The 14,288-nt window shown below is 35.9% G+C and overlaps 1 protein-coding gene across 6 annotated transcripts in view; it reads right to left on the reverse strand.

Moving 5' to 3' along the window:
• Positions 1-14,288, reverse strand: part of LOC118272772 (tyrosine-protein phosphatase Lar) — a 407,994-nt gene that overhangs the window by 319,010 nt on the left and 74,696 nt on the right. The gene's annotated exons all lie outside the window — the stretch shown is intronic.

Genomic DNA, 14,288 nt, shown 5'->3' on the forward strand with positions numbered 1-14,288 from the left:
CAATGTCAGAGAGCATTAAAGCTTAACAAATCTGTAAAAAGATGTCAATCAGTAGTAAATAACACCATTACGCACTTCAGGATAAAAGTTTGACACAAATTAACCGATCGCAATAACATCTCAATAAAGCATTTCAAATAATTCGATGGCCTTGTTCAGTCAAGAAACCTTAAATTAAAGACGACCCCAGTCTCCGTATGCAACGTCGAATTGCGGTCTCGAAATCCAGCCGACCGACCGTCGCCTGCAAATCCACGGCGTTTCTTACTCACCCACTAATTTGCTTCTTGACAAACTTCGTCTGCGAATGACCGAAATTTAGTTTTAGCTCCCTTTGTTGCAAGTTTTGTAATGTATGCATTTCACTTGGAAATATACGCGTTTTGTTGCGAAAATACGAAATTGTAGACAGGCCGTTAGTCATGGTTTTAATTTTGTTAACATCTTTTTGTGGTTAGTTTTAAATCTGAACCAAAGCAAGGCTTCTACTTTTGAATAGCCAGAAATAAAATGTGGTAAATGTCTACAAGTCCACTCGACGACTGACCAATAGGGTGGCTTCAATCTAGCTCTGCTCGTTACCTAGTGCCGAACGAGTTACAGCGATTTTACAAATTATACTACTAACATGCATATTGTACGGTCTCAGAACAAAAAATACAAGACACAATGTTTCAAACAGAACCATCATTACACCATAAATAACCTTAAAATTTCAGAGCCACAAATTGATCTATTCTCCATAAAGGAATCAAAAGCAATTATACAGAAATTCAAATTGATAATCCAATTCTAGACTAGAACTGTTCATACTAAATATCTAAATATAGAATGGACAATCGAATAATATCCAACCGCCCGAGCTCATCGCTTACCTAGTTCCAGATTGTATTCTAAAACCTAACTCCATTACACTTGCTAACTTCGTGATATCACCAGCATTACGAATTCAACACACACATCAGTGTCGTTATAAAATTCATAGCATATTGCAACTATTTCACGTATCAAGTACGTAAGTAGGAGCAAAAAGTTGTACGTGGAACACAGAACGAACATAAGCGACATTTTCTATGTCAGTCTGTCTAGTTGGTCCAACGCCGGCAACGAGACGTGACCGGTTCGGAATTAACTCGGACTACACGCAGTCACAACCGCACAGCAGTCGAAACCGTGACGTGTTGCAAACAGGACTTTAACCCAATGAAACAAGGAAGCTATAATCTGCAAAGGATAAGATTGCACGGTGCGGTGGCTGGAAATTTTGGTGCAGTTTTGGGAGGATAAAATAGACTCTGTGTCGTTGGGATAAAGGTGATGTGGGACGCAGAAAGATATGTTTTGGTACGCAAGTAAAGCGTTGTCAAGAGGCATGAAAGCAGACAGAGACGTCCACGTCTTCAGGCCACAGTCGCTGTCCGGACACCAATTTGTCTCTTTAGATTTATGTTTTCCATTATTGCAGTCACGCGAATAAGAAACTATTGTTATTTGTTACGTTTATGTAGAAACACATGAGAATAATACTTGTATTTTCTTCTTTCGTGAGATGGCTGATATTAAACAACTGTTAGGTATAAATAATACATCTTGTTCAAACATTAGCTGCGGTCATATGTTCCAAACGATGTTTGAGTTCGAAGTTTCATTCTAAAAGAGGGCATGGCAATGATAACTATTTCCAATGAAGTTACGAAATGTCCCATTTTTAATTAGGTACACACGACTATTAAAAATAACATAGTAGCTGTATATGGCGACGTGATACGTCGTGAAATTACTCTGTCACCCCTCTGGCTGATAAATAAGTGGCTCATAGTCCTCCAGAAGAAGCTAATCTTTGTTTATTGTTAATAGAATCGATTAATTATTATGATCGCTTACTCACGTACTGTTTTGACGAGGAACTCGACTAGTTTCAGCTATGCTAGAAACTTATATTCAAGAGCAGCATTCCGCGATACACGACGCGGCGATTGTCGCTGACTCCTAGTCGTCTAGTCGAGTTCCTTCAAAACAGTACGTTTATTGTTAATAGAATCGATGTACATACAGCTTTATATCATATTATTACTTAATTAATGTGTTTATTAATATTTCACGGTTTAATATTTAATCTTAATTGCAATACTTTTCTTTTAGAGATTTAACACAATATTTTATTTTTTATGTACATTTTAAAGTTGCGCTTCACCCTCTTAATCCTACGAAAATAATATCGCGAAAATGGTATTAAAAGATCTTGAAAGAGTTGGAAACAATGTAACTTTTAATACCATTTGCGGTTCAGAGATCCCTCGAGACGTGATAACCATCAGGTGTCCGACTGATGATAACATCTCTAGCACTGCGACCTAACGGCCCGAGATACGCAAAGAAAAAAAAACGGATAGACCTTTCCCCGGTAATGGGGCGTAAAATAGCCTATTCAAAAAGTTTCAAACTAAAACATTCACTCACTGCGTATATTCTCAAAACATTTGATATGCTACAATCTTCCCTAAGTATAATAAAGACGCAATCATTTAGATCCGATATCGATTCCATACGAAATCCAAGCAAATCTCTCGGAACGTGATCGAAAGTAGGAAACCAGGGCGTCAATCTATGTACACGGTACGTGCTGCGAGCCACGCTTACACTTATCCACAGTTATTATGAAAGTTTTCGTTCGTTTCCGTTCGCACAAGTTCGCACGATCGACTTATAAATCTCGGGGGGAAATTATAGAGGTATAAAATGCCTACGCGTAAGTGAGACTGTGTGTGGAAGTGGCCATTCAGGTGCGAATTTGAATTTCGATGCAATTGTTTTGAACGACCAAAATGATCATTTGAACGCGGAATATAATTTGCTTTATGCGACACTGGTTCGCTGGGACATTGAACAACATTGCTGTAATGATACTCACGCTGACAAAGGAATATTGAATCAAACTAAATTTAAAATTGAATTGAAAAGTTGGTGCTTTATGTAGCCTAGATTAGAAGCAGACTATGAAACTTATTCGCATCCTTTCAAATAAATAAAAGTACTAATTCAAAGACGCTTTATGTTGGCAAAATTAAAATCAAACGCCACAAAGGGACCTTATTTGCGAAGTCATTATCTTGTATAGATTAGATACATAAAGTGGGACAAGTTCGCGCCTAAGGCCCCAAAACACTAGTGACTACTCGTTAAGCTTCCCAGTTTACGGCTTTTGTTTAAATTAAACCCGATCCTTTATAGTGAAAGCAGTGAATGTATATTGTCCAAATTGAATTTCTTAACGCCTTTGATACAACAGATAGTCTTACAGAAACGAATATTAAACAGAAAATTATTTTGCATTCAGAAAAGTGTAACGTAGTCGGAGTTAAAACTCGGTAAGGAATATAAAACTGCTGGAAGAAAATAAAAAAGGACAAAAGGAAGCAATCCAATCTTTTAGCTGAAAGAGAAAGTTTGTACACACTGACGGAATGTGTTTATTCTTATCGTCATCTCGAGTTCTCGAGGATCAAAGTTTTGAGACTGGTGATTCGAGCTCTTTACGTGAAACTTTATGACGACGGACAAATTTTACTATTAAAATGCCAAACGGTCGCGCAATTCTTTGAGTTTTATTGATCTTAGAAGCAGATGATACTAAGACGTAGAGGAAATTAAAGTAAATTTTCAAAAAAACTGTTTAGAGGCGTTTCTCATTTCCTAATAATAAAGAATTTCGTAATAATTCATCGTGGCGCACACGACAAATATTCATGAAGGAATTTAAAATCACACGCGAACTTTACTTATCGAAATAAACTAGTTTTATTATTAAATTATTGTTAAAAATCGCTTAACCAAATACTTCTACAGATATGAGAACCTATGAAAAACTATACTACAGAGTTATTTGTCAAAAGGATCTTGTTTTAAAGACAAATTTCTCTCTTTTTTTCTATATTAACTAAACGATATCTTACTGAACTCAAATTTCCAAAATCAAGACTGATATCCGCAAGATATATAATACTGTTACTCTTGATTTCACGAGAACAATGTCCAATAGTATTTACTGTGTTTAAAATGCAGTTCATTTTGTGTGTACTCAACTCAACTAGTAAAGCAGAACGTGTGTACGCCACCTTAGCTCTTCACAGGATGTGTTGAGGCAATTAGGAGTTCCCAGGTGGCGACTCAAACGCAACTAGCTTGAATTATCTGCTTAAGGTTTTATGTTTAGATGTAAGATGTGCTAGAAGAGCCTGCGCGTACATTGTCAGTATCTTTCTCTCATTTTATCACTGGACTTTTATATTACATCCTGTATTTTAAGAAGTGCAATATTGTGGAATCGAATGTCATAATTTTTGTTGTGGTATTTTTATAGACATTGACATTTCCAAAAAAAGATGCTCTCCATAAATGTTTAATGCGTCTCTGGATGATCCGTCAAAACTAGATGTAGAATGTATCATATGTGGAGTGATTGTCAGTTTTCTCTTCTGTCTGCTTAGGGTGATACAATTTTTGGTTGAATCCATCTTTCAGTTTACGACCAGCCGTACCTAACGAAGACCTATTTTTTAAAACTAACCTCACTCTAATCTAAGCTCATAATTCAGGCAAAATCTACATGAAACTAAGTAACGTAATTAACTCCATGACTCCACAGACCTCCATTGACATTTCATCAACAAAACAAACAGGAGATGTCAGGTGGCACATCTAGGAGCCTTGGTTCAGCAAATTTAATGTGGCATTTTAAGTGGCCCCGGCTGGGTGAGGCAGTAAACATCAGAGCTAAAGTTTAAACGTCAACCCTTACAAGCAGACTACACAACTTATTACGGTACTAGGACACGTGTTTCGAAGGAAAAAATGTTAAAACAACGCCACAGTGAAGAACTGCGTTTAAATATTTCGCGGATCGTATTTTGGATTCAGAGTAATGGATTGCGGTATTTTCTTAATGGTTTATGTGCTTTTTTTTTGTTGTTCTGAAGTGATAAATGTGAATGGTGATTGGTTTAATTTGTAATGGTTTTATTTATGTTACGTAGCATTGTGACTTTTCTTCCTAAAAGAGGCAGAGAGGGTCTTACTAGTTATAGAACCTACATTTTGGCATTCCATTTTGCACGATGATATAAAATTCATTAATACTTTGACTTATCCAAGACCCAGAAAGCAAAACGAGCATTGTTTTGTTTATAGTCATGAAAAACGAGGTAATATGTTATGACATGTGCATAAAAGTTGACGGTAATACCAGTAGGGTCACATTAACTGTTCAATTAGCATCAAATGTACATACAACGGTCTGTAATAGGTCAGAATTCTACATTATGCTAATGTACAGCACATTGGCTAATGTTTATCACCTGATTGGCCGCCTATCTATGTAAATACATCGCCATGATTGTTGACTGTTTAGCTATTAAGGATGGTTGGTTTAGCTTGCTATGGTGGATGTTGATTTTAGGGGCATGACTTCAAAGATAATATTATGTCTACTATTATCATCGCAGCTTTGGACTGCCAAGAACAATATACAGTCTATTACAATCACAACTAACACTGATAGGAATGCGAATCGCTAAAAAGGTTACGGAAATAGCTCTTTTAGTCGAACAGGGATTCCAAGAAACTCAGCGGTCTGGGAACACAAATAAATCACACGAACAACTTTTCACTTCTCGTTGAATGTGATAAAAATTGAATAAGGAGAGTGTGGTGAGCCAAGACGCATTATCGGCCGAGGATGATCCGACGCGGTCGGATTTGGGCGCGCGGCCGGAAAATTGCAAGCCGGAATGATCGATAGCAGACCAGATGTCGTGTCCCGTGATTAGATACCGTACCGTCACGTGAATGTGAGATACTATGTAGAACTAGGAGGAAATAATATATTTAGAAACCTGAATAGGTATAAACCCAATATTTTAGATGCAAACAAAGATTTATCAGTTTTATCAGTGAATTATCAAAAATATGCAAAGAAATTGCAGCTGCAGACGTCACAAAACATGAACAAACACAGACATGCTCTTCAAAATCCCGAACTCGACGCTAACTAACAAAAACAACAAGAATCACCAATCAAAGCGCTTCAAACAATAAGCAAATATTCTTAACGCATAAAAACCGCTCTCGCTACTGACAAATAGGGACAAAAAGCAGTTATTGTGGTTCTCGTCAGACAAAGACTCGGTGGCCGAGTATTATTGCATTTTACAAAAACATGGACGTTCAAAGGACAGTAAACGTAAAACTCCGCCACTAAAGAGCACTCCACGTTGGAATTAAAAAGTCAGGATCTATTGAGCAGTTCTTTGCTATGGAACTTGCAATACGAAACGGGATTAAAAGCATTGAGTAATTAGACATAAAGACTCCAAAATTCGAAACGTTTAAGAGTTAATTTGAAATATGCTCATTCCCCTCCATCTTTTAACTACGAGATAAGATAGCGAAATCTAGATAGACAGTTAATAGCACCAACGCATAAGTTATTCAAACAAGAATCAAGCCAGTTCAGCCAGCTCCTACTTGATCTATGATTCAGAAGGCTACATCACCATTTACACGCCTTTTAATAAACAAAACCGCTGTAACTATTACCGAATCGTTGACTTGTTAGAGCTCCTTCAACGATAAAGTGATATTTATAGTACCCAATGTAAACAGTAATGTGTAAGTCAATTGAAATTCAAATAGGAGGGGAACCGAAAATGGCGCCGGCAAGGTCGGAATTACATACGGACTGAGGGAAAAGTAAAATGGTGGGATGTGGCTGTAGAATTTATAAGGACTCTTGAGTGCTTCAATTACATACGAAGGACATGTTCACAACAAAACGAACATGTTACTGACTATTAGTTTTCTTTCTGACGTAGTGCTGGAGCGGCGTTTTGGAGAGCATTTGAGCTCAATATTGCTTGCACTGTGCTCAGTACTCATAGCCATTTGGAAGTAGATCGAGCAGTAAGTACCAATGTCTATGTAACTGTACCTGCATAAATCAATACGTACGTAGATACTCCACAGACCATCCCCACATCCTCACCTTTTAACTAGATGCGAGTTGGAATCGTTCGTCCCAGTAACTTAATAAAGAACCTTCGCAAACTTTTAGGGTACAATTTACATCGGACCGTATCGAAACGGTCGAAGACACAAGCGGAACAAGCAATAAGGACGATAAAATGTTTCAACGAGTCTGTGATGAACAGCCGCTCGTTGCTGAACTTCTAGATTAATGTTCTTTTGGATTGTTTATGTGGACGTCCACGTGAAAGATGTGGCCGGTCCGCTTGAAGATTTTCACCCTACTTCATTATGTAAGATGCAACGGTGTACTGAGTTATTTACACGGTTCACAGGTAGAACTACCATGAGTTATGTTTTGGAGGAAAAGAAGGACTACGTTAAGGCAGATTATGGAATAAGTAAGTTTGAATCCTTAAGAAATTTATATCAAAACGAAAATAGCAAAAAGGAATGAGGGTTTTCATTGCATGGCGAAATAACACAACATAAACAAAATAAAATACGTAAACAAATGTTCGAATCTTATCGGATCATGTTTCCATAAAACCTCGTAATCCACCTTAAAAACTCGAAGCCCACTTTTACCCCCAAACCAAACATATCGATGAGTCTCCAAACAAAAGCGGAGTAAGTACATATTTTGTTCAATCCACGCATTAATAGCTTTAAACACGTAGGCGCGATATATTATGTGGAAACTTTTTAAGGAGTAAAAACATCGGTAAATATTGTAAAAGCGTTTCCAATGGGACCAACTCGCTGAGAGGTGTTCGATGTGTACACAATCGATGTGAACGCTATTAAAATAAGGACCTGTTTTACTGGTATTTTTTTTAATTCTCGATAAGCAGTTATTGAATTAAGCTTACTGACGAATGTGATGAATTTATTCGGTTAAAAGGACATAGTAAACTTCTTGTTACACAAGACTGAACCTTAAATTCTAGGTACCAGAATAAACAATATATTTATTCCTAAAACTTCTAGTTGTTCGGTTGAACAGTAACTAATGGGACTTTAAATAAAGGAACAGTATTCGAAGCACTGCAATTTAAAACAAAAGAACGTTCCAGTTTAATCCGAGTACGCCCGAACGTTTCCGAAGAGTCACGAGCCCATATTTCGCGGTAAACACTCGTATCTGCAATCCCAATCCACATGGAGCTAATAAAGAATATAGAGGGCGTTGCTAGGTGAACAAAACGGTGAACGAATGATTTAGCACTTAGGCGTAAGTACGCAGCTCCATTAATAAAATACACATATTACTGAGAGGTCAATATTATTGGAGGGAGCGAATGAGTGAGTGAGTGAATGAAATTGAAAAGTGTTGGCGCGGAATCGCTTTACGTATTATATGAAGCGGTTGGTGACACATTTATTGAATTGTTATAGCATTTGTTTTACATTTATTTAGAGTTCATATTTTTCTTTTATAACTAGTGCAAGGACATAATAATTTGGATTGACAGAGCAATCATTTCACAATTAAAACTGTTATTCAGAGCCACACTTCAGGACAGAATTTTTTAATCCCCCTACGCACTAACTATACGCAATAATTAAAAACTTTTTTTCGTTCAAAGTATTTACTAGTACAACTCGCAATACTTGGCAAATGTATAGAACTCCAAGCATCATTCATTAAGTACCTATTGCGTCTCATTTGACTTTCAGTCTCACTAACGAGCGATTAATAGTCCAATTGATTTCAAGAGCCCGACTAACAGGTACGTTAGGGTAAGAGAAATCGAGGATAAATCTCTTTTCCACCGAACTTGGGTTCATTACTTACCTTACATTAAGGCCAGACCAGATTGACTTAAGCAAAAACCATTTGTAGCTTCTATTTAAAAGAAATCCTTTGAGAGCAAAGGAGACTTGATGGTCGATGCATTTTTTATCAGCCTTTTAGTGGCAATTTTGGGCTATAAAATACTAGTTGTGTTCGCGGTTCCCCTGTGTGGTAAGTGGTAAATGTTTTCGAGGAAAAAAAGTTTTAAGTTAGCCATGTGGCTGAGTTCTTAGCAAACTAAGTGTCCTTTATAGATTTAATCCGAATATTAAGTGTGGGTTTGACCTTTTGATAAAAAATAAACGCTATACGCACTTTTTCTAGTCTCAAACTTTGACCTAAAATAATTGGGAGCACCGTAGGCTGATAACTTCTCCCTCATAAATAATAAAGACGCTAAAATATAAACTATCTAAAGTTTAAGTTTAGAATAAAACAATAATTATAATAAAGTCTACTCTGTTTAAAAAAAGAACTTAAGATTAAAATTGCAAAAAGTTTAAACAGCGCAAAATATTCAACATCTTTTCTTACTGGCACGAAACGGTTTAAAAATGGAACACCACAAATGCTTCGATAAATGAATAAACATTAAAGAGGGACAGCACTATACTGCTCAACAAAAACGCGAAGCTTACTAATCTTATATCCTTTTCGCACGATTGTCAGTGTTCCGGCTTTTGTCAGATACATCGTAATTGAATGCAAACTGGTGTGCTTCCGACATTGCATGGTGGCGTTAAGGCAGTGTTATGCTAAATTCATTCAATGAGACAGCCTTTGTAGATAATGCAAGGGCTTAGATATAGCGACGCGTGTTTACGTCGCCATTTTTGACGCGGGACTGACAGCAAATTCTTTATTTAAACATAACGGTTTTTTTTTCGCGATAAATGTGGCATCTGCTATACGATGACGACAGAATTGCAGATTATAATAATGAAAAGTATATACTTTTTAAAATATAATAATTTATGCTACTCTAATCACTACATAGTGTAAAACAAAATCGCTTTCTCTGTCCCTGTGTCACTTTGTATGTTTAAATCTTTAAAACTACGCAACGAATTTTGATGCGGTTTTTTTTAATAGATAAAGCGATTCAAGATGAAGGTTTATATGTATAATTAATGCATAATATATCACTATTGCACCCATGCGAAACTGAGGTCGCTAGTTCTTTAATAAAGTAAGTAAATATTAAAATAGATTAAAAATCACTCAGTGCAGTCCTAGGTGAGAACCCAACGAAAGTAGTACTTATGCAGTTGCCTACTTCCAAATTCACGGAGCCATGCAGCTAGGAGTGGCACATTCTCATGTCGACTCCACACTCGAATGTAAATTGAAAACACATTACTTTGATATTCATCTGTTTAGACCATATGTTAAAAAGGTTTGTGAGAGATTATCAAATGGTAGTTTTGGGAGAAAATCATCTTTTTTTTTTGTTAAAGAGTAATTATTTGGTTATTCTTGGGTCTTTTTAAGGGAGAAGGGGGGGAATCATCTTGTAACTTCTATCGCCTTGGTCGAGGTGGGAGGGAGTGTCAGACTCTTCCTGTCAAAAAACTACCCCGTTCTTACTACTGCCTTTCGAGCCTTTCTAGAGCCCCGGTAACCCGCTAAACAGTCCGGCGACTCCAGAGACTATCCTATTTAAGACTTTGTCTGAACCAGATCGTTGTCCTAAAGAAGTTTCATGCAATTTGATTGTTCTTAGACATCAGTTAAGCGATAAAACAATAGACCTCATCAATCCAAATACAAACTCCTTATCTCTCCTCTAACCAGTCGCAGTCAGGTAACCAACCACATCAATCCTTCTCCTGAAACCGTTATCGCAAACCGTGCAACCGTATCCAAGTGATTTGACTAACTTGCTCGTTTAGTTCGCTAATATTGCAGACCATTGTTCGCTCAACGCGCAATGTACTCCGACCATTGTGGATGTTACACTGATGAGTTTGCGAATAAATTATGAATCGTAGTGTTATGTTAGAATTTAGAGCCGTTCTGTGCTCGGTTGATTACTTGCGCGTAAATTAAACTATAGCTGTAACTTGTTACTTGAAGCTCGCAGTGTTTAGTGTTGAACTGCTAACCGACGATTTAATTGTCTAAGTTTTTAGCGACGTCGTTTGTGGTTGATGTGTCATATTATAAGTGTACAAGTGTCTGTTGCGATTTTTGTCTTGAATATGATTTTAAGGAATCTTTAGGATGAAAATGAAGATCTCGCAAGACTAACGAGATCGCTATGCTATGGATTTTTGTTGGAAATTAGAAGAAAGGGCTAGTAATTTATATTAATCGTTATTTGAGAGTTACTTCCAAATAGATCTACTTAAAATTTATTTTAAAAAAGCACTTTCTACCGCCAACTGCCTTCGCGTAAATTTAAGTCAAATTTTTGTGTTCCAATTTTACCTTAGAAACTTATAATTATTTCCTAATTTATTTAAAATACAAAACAGTCAATCGAGATCGAGGCTCAAGCAAGAGCTCGCGAGATAGACAGGTTTCTTTATTTCTTTTTTTCCATTTTTGCATACTCTAGTAGCATACCATCACATCATAACATGCTTATTAAGTAGTTCTTCAAAGAACACAGGTAGACACTGTCACGATAAACTCCAAGAGATAACCACCTACTTACGCTAATACAACAGAGATGGTTAGTTTCAATTATTGCGCCGGATTACGATTTATCTGACACGCTACAAATTAATGCTGACATTATCCGTGGTGATAACATAATTAGTTGTGTTAATCATCGTAAAGTCGTCTTAAATTATGGTGTATGTGATGTAATTAGCTTAGGACATGAAGACGGTTTTTATTCGGTCATTATTTTTAATTGGGTTTTGGATCGTTGGTTATAGATTACAAATGCACCTGTATAGCGCCGTCTTAAATGATTAGGAAATTGTCATGATTTGGGTATCTTCGGTGTAAAATTGTGTTCTATTTCATAGGACATAAACTTCATAATCGGAAAGCTTTATCTTAACAAAGCTTTCCAATTATGAAATTTATGCTCTTATGGGTATAAACCTAACCGCATGTCATTACTTCTTATACATGTATTAGGTTAAAATACCTAAAACATAAAGCTGGTTATATAAGTTGTTCTAAAATTATTTGCCACGGTTTTAATGGAAGGTAATGGTGGGTTTGAAGATTAATATAGTAAATATAAAGTGACATTGTACATAACGTCTCATATCTCACCATGTCTTTGTTTCATTAACGGTACTACTAGAAAGCCGCCATACTGTTAGTGGTTTAAAGTGTACAACCGCGAAATATTTCGCTTGGCGGCCATTTTAAAACCGTATGCAGCGTGTAGAACGAAGTTTTGCTATTTACGTAATTATTTAATTACTTTTTAGTGTAATGAGGATTACGAAATGGGATGTTTTGTTACGTATTTACTTATATTGTTTTAATTAGATTAATGTAAGAAACCAACATTATTGATAAAGCCATTTTTTTAAATACTAGTGGGCTCCGCGAACTTAGTTTCGACTTAGATTTTCTTTTTTCTTAAATACCTAATAATGCAACAAAGAATTCAAGAAATCGGTTCAACTGTTTTCACTTTCAGCGATTGATTTTTAAATTATTATAGAACACCGCTCTGGGTATTTCATCAGATTTTCAGTATTAAAGAAGAAAATTTTAACTTGTTTCAAAATATAAGAAAAGTACTTACAACACAAATCCATTTAGAAATTTTCGTAACACGAATTCCACTAAACAATATTTGCTAAGCATGTTCATAATTTCATAAACAATAAATATCTAATATTTTCAAATCATTACTACTTCAAACACATTACATTTTTACAACGAAAATTTCATTTCGATGAACGAAAAATATCTACAAAAATATTTGCATACAACGAAAATTTCATTTCATTTCATTCAAAAATCAACAAAATATTTGGATCAAATGGGTCGTCGGCCTTACATTATAATGCCCTTAGAGACGACTTTTGTCTGAGAGGATCTCAGAAATGATGCAAAAACAATGTACTCATTCAAGACTACATATTTACTTAAGTTTTAAAGTTTAAGCAAACGAATTTGTAAAACATTCAGATAAGAATTGTCTTTGAATGTCCCAAGTGTACAAAACGGTCATAAAATTGTATGATGATTGTTCTTTTTTAAATTGGAATGTGAATTTTAGAAAGCTTAGGTACATAGAAAATGTTTTATTTTTATTTTTAAGGGGTGAAAATCATACATTGACTTCTCCCGCCTTGGGTAAACGAGAAGGAATGTCAGACTCTTACTGACTAGAGATCACCCCGTTCGAGCTACTTGGTAACCTGCTATGTGCCGAGCCGGAGACCCCGGTAAACCCGCTATCTGCCGTAGTAAACCCGCTATATAATCTGCAGCTCCGGATCAGGCATCAGCCCTAAAGTAGAATATGTTGCCATTCTAATTTTTACACAACATAATTATTTACTATGAATCCTTTTTATAAGGCATTTATTTAATATACTTTGTACACCAAGCTTCATAGAAATCTAGAAGATATACTTAGTCAACGTCCATAATATGTACTATATGAAATAAGATTATTTTGGCCCACACTTCGTCAAAATAGTACTGCTTGACATGTGACATAAAAAAAAAAAATTCAAATATTCCGAATTTTCTTTTTCGTTAGAGCCTGTAAAATAAATTCCTCTTTTGAACAGTCAAGTAATAAACAAACACTGTTAAAACAGAAATTGATGCTATCATTACGTAATTTACGAGGCAGTAAAGTAATTTGATAATTTTTACACCTTTATTTGTTGAAAAATACCTTTTTAGGCTCCTAATGGATATTAAAATAACAACTTGGCGAAGTTATCGCGAATCTTCGCGAAAATTGGAAACAATGGTTTTTAATACGAAGTTTATTTTATAAATTAAATGTAAATACATTGTTTCTATAGATAATAAACCGCTGGTCTCGGTTTTCATTGGAAGATTTATTGTATAAAAAGATAATTTATGAAGAAATTAAAATAATGTAGGTTATGGACTCCAACATAAGAATTATCTTTTTGTAGAGGTGATCGGAAAAGCTTTAAAACGTTCATGAAAAAGTGAGATTTTTACTTTCTAAAATCATATCACTTATTACCATCAGACTTTTAAAGGTGTCAATTGCCAACTTAGGATTTCCCGGAGTTCCGGCACCTAGTAGGTTACCAAGACTCCGGCTCGAAGAGCAGCAATAGGTACAGGGTGGTTTTTAGTCAGTAAGAGTCTGACACGCTCTCTCACCTCACCCAAAGCGGCAGAAGCCATTAGATGATCCCCTCAAAAAAAAGTATATTAACTAGAAAACAAGCTGACAAAAGTGGGCACCTATTTATTGTAATCTCGACCTTAAAAACTGTCGTTAAAAGTCAAATTAAAATAAATGCTTTGAATTAGACTTTCGACTTTAGTTTAACCT

The sequence above is a fragment of the Spodoptera frugiperda genome, chromosome 4 (assembly GCF_023101765.2).
Source record: "Spodoptera frugiperda isolate SF20-4 chromosome 4, AGI-APGP_CSIRO_Sfru_2.0, whole genome shotgun sequence".
Classification (NCBI taxonomy): Eukaryota; Metazoa; Arthropoda; class Insecta; order Lepidoptera; family Noctuidae; genus Spodoptera; species Spodoptera frugiperda.